Source organism: Lycorma delicatula, chromosome 4, assembly GCF_047948215.1.
Source record: "Lycorma delicatula isolate Av1 chromosome 4, ASM4794821v1, whole genome shotgun sequence".
NCBI classification, from domain to species: Eukaryota; Metazoa; Arthropoda; class Insecta; order Hemiptera; family Fulgoridae; genus Lycorma; species Lycorma delicatula.
Window position 1 is genome coordinate 108386311 of NC_134458.1, and position 14125 is coordinate 108400435.

Consider the following 14125-nt stretch of genomic DNA (forward strand, 5'->3'; position numbering starts at 1 on the left):
ACACAGGCCAACATACGTACATCTTTCCTAAATTTTCCACGGTATATTTATTCGTTGTGTTTTTCGGTCATGAAAGGTCAATATTTGCAAAAATCTCCACATCCAAACTTATTTTCCCCGATCCCCGTACTCTCCATTATAGCTATAGTTAGTCCAGCAGCTATATAGCTGTTGCTGGGAAGTAAAAATATTATTTCAAATTAATTAACTTTTTTATTAATTCTTTATCTCATTTATTTTTAGGTGAGATCTATGCTGATCGCGATGGGGTACTTCCTCCTATTGGTCCACAGGTAAGATATAATTTTTTTGTTTTTTATTAGAATAGTAGAATCTCTATAATTCGTTATTTTTGAGCCGTACAGGTGACAAAATTACGAATTACGGAATTGATAAACGTAATATTAATATTTTACATTAGAAAAAATGCAAATGTCAGTAATATTGCGTAATTAAAAACTTATATGAATCATGTAATTCCTGCGTAGCATGTAACTGTTTTTACACTAACGTACAAAGATTATAGTGCTTATTACGTAAATGATTTTAGCTCGCATAACATAAAATGCAAACGTTTATTTATTATAAGAAAATCTGAAAATGAAAACGGGTTAAAAATATACTAAAAATATAAGATAAAAAAATTTTTTTAACTATTTTTTTATACGAAATATTTTTTTAATTTTCTATGGCAAAACGACAAATTTGTTCTAATAATATTGGGTCATAATTTCAATGGATTTTTGTCGTTTTTCCATATCATTTGATGTATTTTGAGAATATGTCATCTATTTCCTTGTACTTTATATCATTTCCTATACAAAATTCACACTTTTGTAATTTCTTTAATAAAAATATCTTTATTTACTTATTTTTCCCTTAAAACCTTATAATCATCAGCAGAATTTATTTTCTTTCATTCATTCTATTAAATCTGTGTGTGCATTTTCAATTACAGGTATATTTCAATGTAAAATAGCTTTCCGTATACCGGTACTTGTATGCTTTTAAAAACAGGATATTATTTTATTACGTGTTCTGTATACATATTATGTATATTACACATATTGTATTTATTTATATTTATATAAACTGACTTCATTATAAAAATAACAAATAATACAGAATTAATTATATAACAAAAACATTAGCCAGCATTACTTACATATAATATGTTTGTTAACAGTGAATGAATGAAATGAATTATAAGAAATATAAAAATTGTGGCCAAATCATTTTTATATACAAGTGATATTAAAAAAAACACTTCCATGTGCATTCAGATGGGTGAAAAATTTGAAAGATAGTGTTGTTTTTCTTTAAAATTAAAACTGTTATAAATCTGGAATAATTCGGTAGAAGACCTCGCGTATATTATTAATTAAATTTTATTTTTGTACGTATTGTGATAATTACATTTACTGCAATTCTATTGTTTTAAATTTAAATCAGTATATTTAAAAAAAAAAATTAAATATCAGAGGCAGAAAACGTTTTATTTATTTACTAGCCGATGAAGGGGCTCTGCCCCTTGGATTCTCTTGTGTTCATTAAATTCCTGCTTGTGAGAATAATAATGATACAAAGCCTGTCCAGTTTATAAAAACTATCAGTGTATTGTAATTTCTTCAGAGCAACAGAACCCGCAACTTTTAGTGATCTGATAAATGCGGGTTTCAAAATATTCGACCTCCATCTTAAAAATAATAGTTATAGATGGTTACTCTTCTTCGTACGGGTAAAAATTTATTTTTCCCGGTTACGAGGGTTACCGGACAAACACAACTAGGAGGTGACCGTACTTAGTTTCTTTTTCTTTTTTTTTAAATTTAAATATTTTTTATTTTATATTTTTTAGTCAAGTAACCGGAGACAGGTGCAGCCCCAGTCGTGTCACACATACAGTAACAGTGGCAGTGGCTGTGTAGGTTGATCCAACGCCCCGAATAACGTCGCACCCCTTAAAAAAATCGAAATTAAAAAAAAACCGAAAGTGGTTTTTAGATATCTATCTGTATTTTGCAAGAAAAATCCAGTGAATACCTCGTTTACTACAGTCGGAAATGGGGAAAATTTTTTCACCCCTTTTAAGATCAAATTTTGAAAAGTGTAGAAATTGGTTTTTAGATATTCTTATAGATATTACACACATCAAAAATCATGTTGATATCTGCATTTGTTACCGAGAACTTAAAAAAAAAATTGTAAAATTCATTGTACTCCATTTTAACCCATTCTTCTTCTTTCTTTTGATCCCGAGCTGGCGTTTGGAATGGATCGACTCCGAAGCCCGTAGGCTGCTGTGGGTGCCAATGGTTATATGATTTCACTAACAAGACGCTTCCATGTGTGGCAATCCATGGCCATTGTCCTGGTCTCATTAAGGTTTAGCCTGTGGTTTTTTTATATCATCATTGTTTTGCTTGATCCACGTTTTCTTTCGTGCTGTTCGTTGTACTCTCCAGTGGGTGGGTCGTTCATGTCAGAGGTCTGGTAGTCAGTCGGTTTCCACTCATTCTGCAGACATGGCCAAACCATTGCAGTCATAGTTTTTGAATCTGTTCCTCTTGATTGTTGGCTGTTGTTCACAGTGATGGCATTCTCATTTCGGATGTGATCGCGAAATGATACTCTGATGAACTAGTGTAGGCATCGCATTTGGAACACTTCAAGTTTGCTCAGGTCTGTCTTAACTTGTGTCCACGTTTCTGCTCCATACAATATAATTGGCAGGATCAGGGTTCGGAAAAGACAAACTTTGGTTTACAGTTAGATGTTGCTTTGTTTCCACAAGCACCTCTTCAGGGAGCAAATGCTGTGGTTGCTTGGTCGATTTGACTGTGGATTTCCACTGTAGTTGCTACTTTCTTCTCCTGGACCGGTGAGCCCAAATATTTGAATTCTTGCACTTGTTCAATTTACACACACCATCCATTTGGATGATGGTGTGTAAGGCTGTCTGTTGTTAGTACATGTGTCTTATCCACATTTATTTTCAGGCTGTAAGATTGGGTAATGCGGGAGATATCATAGAGAATATCAGTGGTTTCAGCATCACTGTCAGTAAATACGCCATTGTCATTGTCAAACACCAAGTCAGTGAAAAAGCTATCCTCTCTAAACTGAATTACGCAGAGTTTAACATTTTAAATAAAGAATTTTAAAAAATCCTTTAAGTATGCACTTACACCCTAAGAAGAACAAGTATACAAATTTTCATCAATTTATTTTCAATAGCTTTTGCTGGGTGTTGATTATGAGTCAGTCAGGAGATGGTGCTTTATAGATACAGAGTTTCCTTCATTGTTTTCACTAAATAATTTTTACAGTTAATTCTCTCATAAACTTTAATTTGAGCTTGGAAATTTAAAAGCATTGAAATATTCCAAATGTGACCAGTGAATCAAATTCACTGATCAGAAAAGTGAATGGTATAATCTCACAATTCTTATAGATTCAGCAAGTAAACCTTTTGGTATAACTTTTTGTTTGGGTTAATCTTTTTTATTTATTTTTATCGCCATTGACCTGTTTGATACAATTATCCACTTCTTTGTGGTGTATGCCAATCATTGTTTATTGAAAATTTATTTATCTATTTCTTATATTCCAGTGAGTGTCTTTTCCCTTAAAGTTTTTATTTCTTTGTAATTATTCCTGCTAATTACCAAAATATCAAAATTATTGATGTAATTATGGTTAGAAATACAAATAATATTTGTATTGTATATTTATAATATAAATAGAAAGAATTTTAGGACATATTCTGCAAGTGAAAATGAAGAAAAAATAACATAAACATGGGTCGGGAAACGCTTCCAGAACTGTCAGAACTGTAACTTGAAAAGTTTCACTCCTGATTTCTACTTCGTGGTAAAATGGAGCCATAATGAAATTCTTTGAACTTCAATTAAAGGGAATAAATTTAATTGTTTTTGACCTGAAAAATTTGCATAAATCAGCCCCCAGAACTATAAAAAGAATATTCAATGCATTTGAAATTATACAAAATGATACATAAGAGAAACCATGCAAGAGATTTTAAATAGAACATAATATTATGTAAACAATGAGGGAAGGACCTTTTTAACACCCGTTTAAAGTGTTATTGTAATATTAAGTTAGGAATACGTAATTATTTATTTATTTTTAATTATTTATTTATTTCTGGATATTTTCCAAGATTGAAATAATTCTTGTTTCGGTTTAAATTATAAGGTACTGTTTTTAATGTCACTTTTCAGTTTGTATTTTTTTTTTTTACAGTTCCAGAAATACAGTTGTGAAATTTGTTTTATTCAAATTTTCATGTCAAAAACCAAATAAAACCATCAAATTTATCCTTTAAGTTACAAGTTTTTCAGTTTGGCTTCATTTTACTCTTGGAGAAGAAATCAGATAAATTTTTCACAAACTATAACTCAAAATGAAGCGTGCCAGAGCGTTGTTTTTATGGATGACCTTTTTTCTTTATCTTCTCTTTAGAATATAACATGAAATTCTTTACGTTTCTTCATGAAACACTATATATTACTGTTACTAACGTAGTAACTAATCAATTCGTGTAATATTTAACATTATTTTGTAATATCACATTCAGACTCTATTTAATTTCACTTTTAACTTTTATATTTTTCATATTTGCCACAGAATGTACTGTAACAAAATTCTATAAAAAAAAAATTCTCTATATAATTCCAAAATCTTAGGTAAGAAAAATGTTTTCTATGTAAAAGTTTTCTGTTTTTACCGACTTTTCAAAGAAAAGTAAACAATATTACTTTCGGTCACATGGTGGGAGTAGGGGGTGAAAATTAATTTTATTTTCGTTTTAGGAGTATGAAAATACCTTTCATTTGAATTGGGATTCCTTTATATTTGTATATATATAAAAAATATTTTGGCTCAAAAATCTCCAAAACTACTGGATCAATTTCATTGAAATTTAGATATGATGTAGTAGTATATCTGAAGTCGTGTGTTTTAAAAATTTTATGAAGTTTGGTTGAGTTGTTCTTGAGTTACATTCAATTTAAGATAGAAAAAATTTTAGAGTGGCTGGTTAGAAGCATGGTTCATTTGTTGTTTCAAGTTGGAATGTTTACGTTTCTTTATCTGCAGTATCTACCATTAGCAATATTAAACCAAACTAAAAATATATTAAAATATTAAAACCAAATTAAATTAACAAAAAGTCGGCCTTCTTGCGGAGAACTGCACAAGATTTTTTTTCTTTACATTATCTTACTTTTGATAGTCCTGTTAGCGTTTCTATCATTTGTAAGGTTATAATTATTATCTTTTATGTGGGCCTTGCAGCCCTCCCAGTATTTTTTCATATGCTCTGAACTTTGGGCCCTTTCTAGTGTTGAAAATGTTTGTGGTGTAACTCTTTTTCTTGTGAGTGTGAAGTGAGTGTTATTGTTTTTGATTTTCTTGTTTAATTTTATCTTATCTGTGATGTCTACTGGTGTAAAGTCAGTTTCCTTCAGACTCTCTTATTTCTCTGATCCAACTGCATCCTTTCTTGGTATTTTTCAAGACAAAATTTTACTATTGTTATTTATTTACTATTATTTTTATAAGAATGATAGTGATGAAGAAAGTAAAAGGAACTATCGGCAATTAAGAAATGCTATAAACAGGAAGTGCAAACTGGCGAAAGAAGAGTGGATTAAAGAAAAGTGTTCAGAAGTGGAAAGAGAAATGAACATTGGTAAAATAGACAGAGCATACAGGAAAGTTAAGGAAAATTTTGGGCTACATAAATTAAAATCTAATAATGTGTTAAACAAAGATGGTACACCAATATATAATACGAAAGGTAAAGTCGATAGATGGGTGGAATATATTGAAGAGTTATATGGAGGAAATGAATTAGAAAATGGTGTTATAAAGGAAGAAGAGGAAGTTGAGGAGGATGAAATGGGAGAAACAATACTGAGATCTGGATTTAAGAGAGCATTAAAAGATTTAAATGGCAGAAATGCTCCTGGAATAGACGGAATACCTGTAGAATTACTGTGCAGTGCAGGTGAGGAAGCGATTGATAGATTATATAAACTGGTATGCAATATTTATGAAAAAGGGGAATTTCCGTCAGACTTCAAAAAAAAGTGTTATAGTCATGATACCAAAGAAAGCAGGGGAAGATAAATGTGAAGAATACAGAACAATTAGTTTAACTAGTCATGCATCAAAAATCTTAACTAGAATTCTATACAGAAGAATTGAGAGGAGAGTGGAGGAAATGTTGGGAGAAGACCAATTTGGTTTCAGGAAAAGTATAGGGACAAGGGAAGCAATTTTAGGCCTCAGATTAATAGTAGAAGGAAGATTAAAGAAAAACAAACCAACATACTTGGCGTTTATAAACCTAGAAAAGACATTCGATAACGTAGACTGGAATAAAATGTTCAGCATTTTAAAAAATTAGGGTTCAAATACAGAGATAGAAGAATAATTGCTAACATGTACAGGAACCAAACAGCAACAGTATCAATTGAAGAACATAAGAAAGAAGCCGTAATAAGAAAGGGAGTCCGACAAAGATGTTCCCTATCTCTGTTACTTTTTAATCTTTACATGGAACTAGCAGTTAATGATGTTAAAGAACACTTTAGATTCGGAGTAACAGTACAAGGTGAAAAGATAAAGATGCTACGATTTGCTGATGATATAGTAATTCTAGCCGAGAGTAAAAAGGATTTAGAAGAAACAATGAACGGCATAGATGAAGTCCTACGCAAGAACTATCGCATGAAAATAAACAAGAACAAAACAAAAGTAATGAAATGTAGTAGAAATAACAAAGATGGACTGCTGAATGTGAAAATAGGAGGAGAAAAGATTATGGAGGTAGAAGAATTTTGTTATTTGGGAAGTAAAATTACTAAAGATGGACGAAGCAGGAGCGATATAAAATGCCGAATAGCACAAGCTAAACGAGCCTTCAGTAAGAATTATAATTTGTTTACATCAAAAATTAATTTAAATGTCAGGAAAAGATTTTTGAAAGTGTATGTCTGGAGTGTCGCTTTATATGGAAGTGAAACTTGGACAATCGGAGTATCTGAGAAGAAAAGATTAGAAGCTTTTGAAATGTGGTGCTACAGGAGAATGTTAAAAATCAGATGGGTGGATAAAGTAACAAATAAATAGGTATTGCGGCAAATAGGTGAAGAAAGAAGCATTTGGAAAAATATAATTAAAAGAAGAGACAGACTTATAGGCCACATACTAAGGCATCCTGGAATAGTCGCTTTGATATTGGAAGGACAGGTAGAAGGGAAAAATTGTGTAGGCAGGCCACGTACGTATTCCAAAATATGTAAAACAAATTGTTAGGGATGTAGGATGTAGAGGGTATACTGAAATGAAACGACTAGCACTAGATAGGGAATCTTGGAGAGCTGCATCAAACCAGTCAAATGACTGAAGACAAAAAAAAACAAAAAACTAGTATTTTTTTATTGTACTAGCTTTTTCAGAAGTCTTGTATTTTACATCCTCATGCTATGTCCAAAAAATACTACTCTTCTCTTACGCGTGGTGTCAGTGATGGGTTCTAACAATTTGCACACGACTTTGTTGGGCACAATCCACCACTGCCCGTCTTTCTCGTGCTTTTTATTGACGAAGGTTCTTCCCATTCTTCTTTTGATTTTCTGGAGTCTGTCTGTCCTTTGATTGTTTGTTCAGGTGGAAGAGTGTTTCTGCTGCATAAGTGGCTTCTGGTTTTAAAACTATGTTGTAGTCTTATTTTACCAATTATATATAGGCATTTTTTACTGTAAGTGTACCAGGTTAATTTTTGAGCTTTAGCTAGTTTGTTTTTTCTTATTTGGATTGAGGTTTTTTTGTTATTATTTCTCTGAGGTATATTAATTGGGTTATTATTTTGATTTTATTACCGTTTATGTTTACTTCTTTTAATCATGTTGGTTTTTAGAGCATAATTTCTGTCTACAAGTGATATTTTGAGGCCAATTTTATTTGCAATGTTTTGAAGTTCTAATATCTGTGATTTAGCTTCAGTCAGTGCTATTTGGTAAAGTTATTATATAAACACTGGTCAACAAGTAGAAATGACTTCATCCATTTCTCTTCATGTAGTCTGTTATAGTGCTGAAGACATGGTTTCAAAATAAACATTTATTAAGATCTCCTTAATTGTGATACACTGATAAAAAATTTCCTCCGGTTAGTATGTAAACACATTATTAAATCATATTTTTTTATATACTTGTAGCAAAATTCTACCCAAGAATGGATTAGTGTTAACTAATAGTTCTATGAACAGTAGACCTCATAATTTTTCTACTGAATTTAACTAATTGTTTTATAACAGAATGTAATTAATAAAGTGGAAATTAAATTACAAAATGGAATTGCTGATTGCAATTGAATGTGGAAGTTCAGCCAGTGGCAAAAGTAATCTTACTGGTTGAAAAATGATAAATACTGTTTCAAGGATCAGCGGATATCATTGGTTGCTAAATGTTGAGAAGGTACTTTCAATATACCTTATAGATATTTTTTAATATTTATATATATATATATATATATTTTTTTTTAATGTTTATTTAACTGCTGGATGAGCAATTTAAAATTGAACTGAGCCGGCTTGAAGATATTTGAGTGTTACCTTGTAACTGCTTTGCTGCTACTACTAGCTCAACTATTGGTTGTGTGTACTACAGTCTTGCATATTGTTGTTAGTTGTAAATTGTCCATACTTCAGTGCAATGTAGTCTTGTTCATTGCTGTTGTGTTTTTCTAAAATGCTTATTTGTTCGAGGAGGGGTTTGCTACAGTGAAAGCTTATGTGTGTTCTGGATTGTTTCAAGAAAGACGTCAAGTATTTGTGTAATTTGTGTTTGTTCTGATTGCCAGTATCCTAGCAAAGAGTGGCATATACGATTTGGTTAAAAAATGGTGTATGGCATACAATAGGATCTGTTTCAAAAGAAAAATTAAATAGTCAACCTTACATTAGGATTCCAGAGTCATAATTGATAATCATTAAGAATTTCTGCCAATATGAAAAAATTTATATGTAGCCTATGTTATCACAAAAAAATATTGTGAAATACATATTTTGCTGTAAGATTCTTCATGATTAAAATTTAAAATTTTTTCGTTTAAAAACTGTGAAACAACTTAAGAGAATAGACAAACTGAAACGTCTTAATTATTGTGACTGGCTTCTCAAAAATATTGTTGATGGACAGACAGATAGATACAATTTTGTATTTCATGTCAGATGAAGCATGGTTTTATTTATCTGGGCAAGTTAATTCATACAACGCCAGGTATTGGATGATTAAAATCCTCTCTGGATAGTTGAGCAAACACTTGAACAATGAGAAAATCGGTTTATGGTGTGCTGTTTCTGCTAGTTGTACAGTGGGACTATACAATATTTTTACCAGATTGTCAATACAGAAGTGTACCATACAATTTTTGAAGAATTCTACTCTCAGTTAACAGGTTATGAAAAAGAGTGTGGCTTCTTCCAGATTGTCAGAGCAACATATCACTTATCAAACGATTTATTAGCACGTGTCATGGGGGTTTTCACAGAAGAATAAACTAATAGCAGAGGGCAGAGAGATTGATGGCTCCATGTTCACCAAATTTGTCTAGTTGTGATCCTTTCCTTTGGTGTTATTTGAAGGATAGAGTTAATAAATCGCATTCCAACACTATGATGACAACAACACTACAAAGGAACTGAAGATAGACATTAAAAAAGAAATCATTGGCATTGACAACAAGGTTTTGCAGCAGATGACTCTCAGTATGATTATTCAAGTACAAAAGTGCATTGCTGAGCAGGGCGCTCACTTCAAACAGCTTTTATAAAAATTGTAAACTATTGCTAATGTAAATATGAAATTTAATTAAATTTACATTTTTATTTCATTCATAAAATTTTATGAAACTTTTTAGTTTGTAGCAGCTCGATTTTATATTGATCACTCTGTACAATAAATATGCAACAAAGTTAATTTTTAGAATTTATCATGTATAAAGAACACTTGTCAGTTGATGATTCAAGTGAGTTTTAATAGTCGGTGCTCTTCTTATAGATTGATCCTTTAGGAGGAACACCACATACACATTCACAGTTCTGGCTTTATATCAAGAAATTTTGTTACAAAATTTAAAAAAATTGAAAAATGTCATAGTTCGTAACTGAATCAAAACTACTTAAGTGCAGACAAGTGCCAAAAGGTCAAATTAAAACAGGGTCTTGCTCCACTCGGCCAATTATAGTGTTAGTTTTCTGATGAAATTATTTTAAATATGATATTTTATGTAATTTTTTACTGTATATTAAATCTGATATCATTTACTGATTATTCAGTAAACTTGTTTAATTGTAAAAAATATATAATAAATACGTTTGCTAAAATTACAAGATTTTCTAAGTCTGTCAATGCATAGAAGTGTGTTGAATCGTATTGGATTTATAGTTTTAGGCATTGTTCAATCCTTAATCAAATTGAAGTGAAATATTCAGTTTCTAGTTGTCTTTGTTCCTGAGTAATGCTTTATACAAGTTTTTCTGGTTGTTACAACTAAACACAGCTACCAAGACTAATGTCAATAAATTTGTTGTTAGTTTTTCATACAAATCATTTTTGTTCATTGTTGGATAGTAACAAAATTTTACAATCTCTGATTGAGTTTGTTAATATGTTTAATATATATCTTTCCTATTTTATAATCTATATAAAATATTAGGAATGTTTATTTCTAATTTTTAAGAATGTATGAAGTAATAATGTAAGAAATTAGACTTATATCATAGGTTGTACTGTTAAATTTATATCAATTTTTGTTAATGGAAAGATTAGGAACCTAAGGTATTTACGAGAACAAGAGACTCTGATCCTGATCCACTAAAACACCAATAGGTTATTTATTTACTAAGTTTAGTCAGAAAACTTTTCAAAAAAAGAATAGTTCAAGTACTGTAATTTTTCAGTTTTCATTATTGAAGGGAAGCTAGGGCCATGCCATACATTTTACTTGTATTTTAAAGTATAATGCATTTACAAAAATAATAATTTGAATATCTTAATACAGTAAAACCTTGGTTATAAACAAAAATCCTGACAAAAAAATGCTTCGATTTGTGAACACAATTTCCAGCTTACAAACAGGCAGTCACTTGCTGCCTAAAACTTCAGACATTTTCACTAGCATTAGCATCATTGAGTCTGGGAATTGGAGGAGGTATTAGTTAGCACAAGCATTCTTTCAGAATAGACTGCTGTTCAAGTGCATCATGTTTATTGGACTACTAATTGAATGATTCTTGAATTGTTTTTGTTTATGTCTTGCTAATGTTTCGAAGTTAATTTTCATGTAATTAAATTTTTTTAGACGATCATGAAGTCAAAGAATGATAAAAGTAAATTGAAAAGAAATTTGAAAATGATAGAGGTGAAAAAATAAATTTATCTAATTTCTTATTGTATCTAAATCTGAAATTCTGTCTGATTTTAATAATTAAATGAAAATTGTATTTGTAAATAAGAAATGTGTCTTCGATCTTGCTTGCTACACAATTTGGTATAGCAAAATTATGGATCTGTACTATACTAAAAAAAAAAAAGATATGATCAATAAAATTGATGTCTCAGAAGTTGTAAAAAATATTTCTAAACAAAGACTACAATTTATTGACAATGTGGAGAAATTTCTGTTGATCTAGATAAGTGAGAAACAGTTAGTTTGTGGTATTGATTCTGAAGCTCTAATTTGTGCAAAAGCAAAATGATTACTTGATGATCTGTTAATAACAAACCCTGGTATGAGAACCTATACTGAACTGTTCAAAGCTAAGTGAGGATGGTTTGAGAAGAAAACTGGAATACTTAATGTAATTATTCATGGAGACACAGCAAGCTCAGATCAGGAACCTGCTAAGAAATTGTAATATGTAAAAGTTGAGAGTTTTTCCCTAGCCAATGAACTGTGATGAAACTGGCATATTTTGGAAAAATTGCTAAATAGGATCTACATCACTCAGAAAAAAAAGTTTTCCGTGGACATAAGCCAAATAAAGGATTGGCTACTTTTTTCAATATCATTTTCAAGTATTTCAAAATCAATTAACATTATATACCATTAAGAGAATATAAGGGTGTTTAAGAAAAATAATACAATGAAAAGTAAATATCTTTTATATGCAGAGATAATAGTAAGGTTTGGGTAACCAGGATACTGTTCATTGAATGGATCCATGAAGCCTTTGCTCCAAACATGTGAAAATATCTCCAAGAAAATGTTTGCCACTGAAATGCCTTATTGTGATGGGCATTGCTCCTGCTTATCCTCCGGATTTGCAAGGTGAGTCGGGTGAGCAATTATCACAGTTTTATCGCAGTGAAGTTCTTTTTCCTTAACGTGACTCCTGTAATCTAGCCTATGGACCAGCAGATCATTTTAAATTTTAAGAAACTTTACATCAAGTAATTATTTCAAAGGTGTTACAAAACACCTTTGAATTGTAATACTTAGAGAATTCCAGAAAAAACATTTGAATATCCTGCAATGTTAAAATTTTATTGATAAAGCCTGGGGGCTAGTGACTTACAAAACTATGAAACAGCCTGGAGGAAATTGTGAGTAGACTCTATATCTGGCATTGATGGCTGTGAGATTGAGTCTGTTGATATTGTTGATAATATTGTATCTATAGGCCATATGATTGGATTAGAAGTTGATAATGTTGATTTGGAACATCATGAAATGATGTTGAACTCAACATTATGAACTCACTATGAAAGAACTGTATCAGGTTTTCATTGAGTAGCAAAAAATGGTGACAGGAAATTTTATTGTTAGAGGCTGATTGTTAATCAGCCTCTAACAATAAGATGTTCTTAGGGAAGATGTTCTTAGGTCCTCCATCAGAGAAATGTGTGCGAAATGGAATAAAGTGCAAAGTTTTGTGAGAAATATTGCTCTGATAAAATTTTATTAAATCATGTTATAAATCTGTTAAATGATATCATATCTCATTTCTACAACATTATAAAAAACAATCCGAAACAAATCTCATTAAGATAAGTTTTTTAGTGAGATAGAAACCTTATGAACTTCAAGAATCCAATGTTTTCATGGAAGGAGAGTTTTCCAAAAATAACACTATTATTTTGTAAAATAAGTTAAAATTAAGTATCTTTGACATTTATTCTTTTTGTTTTATTATTTCTGATTCCTTTACAGTTAAAACTTTGAATTTTCATACTTTGCATAGGATTTCAAGCATGAAGTAGAAAATAAAATAATAAAGGGCCATTTTCTTTGGGTCTTGAATGGATTAATCCATTTTATGTTGATTCTTCTTAAATGAGTAATTTTTCTGGTTTACGAACAGTTTTTATGGCATAAATTAAGTTCATAATCTGAGTTCCATTTTATTTCAGTATTTGTTAATTGGAAAGAGCTAAGGGACTTGAATTTTTTGACACTAATTTTATTGGCCCCTCCAGAATTAGAATCCTTTATGAAAGTGAAGAATGTATCTTAATGATGTAGTTTTCTCTTTTTATTGATGAGAATTTGGGGCTTAAATGCCAGGGGGGGGGGGAAGTCAGGAGACCTGAATCTCTGTGGTATTATTAAGTTTTTTATTTGTTAGAGTAACACATTTTGCAAAAGAAATATGTGTATAACTGAAGGTTTAATTTTTCTTTGTATTACTCTATGAGGTTTCAAGGGTGATTCATAATAAAAATTTTATTACAGAAGTCCTTATTACATATCTGTTATTATTATTTTTACAAATATTACAGATGTACACATAGACTTACAGTCATATGCAAATTTCGTATTTTGATAATTTTTTTGTGATTAGTATATTGTCTTTTTTACTGCACTAACTAATGATAATGTTTACAAAATTAATGAATCATTTAAATAAAACTTTTTAGTTTGGATTGTTGGAAAATATCTAATACAGAAATGTGAAAAATATCCCAGAAATTTTTCTATAAATATCTTTAATTATGGATGTATTTCTTCTAGATGGAGAAATTCTGATATTGGTTGATATATATTGTATCATTATTTTATTGAACATAATTCTTTGAAGTGTTTTTAA

At 30.5% G+C, this 14125-nt stretch overlaps 1 protein-coding gene across 1 annotated transcript in view; it reads left to right on the plus strand.

The window, feature by feature from the left end:
* Positions 1-226: 226 nt before the first annotated feature.
* Positions 227-14125, plus strand: part of LOC142323730 (receptor-type guanylate cyclase Gyc76C-like) — a 142637-nt gene continuing 128738 nt past the window's right edge. Inside the window, exon 1 of the mRNA XM_075363890.1 lies at positions 227-293. The gene's annotated coding sequence lies outside the window, so the exon portion shown is untranslated. The remainder of the gene's footprint in view (positions 294-14125) is intronic.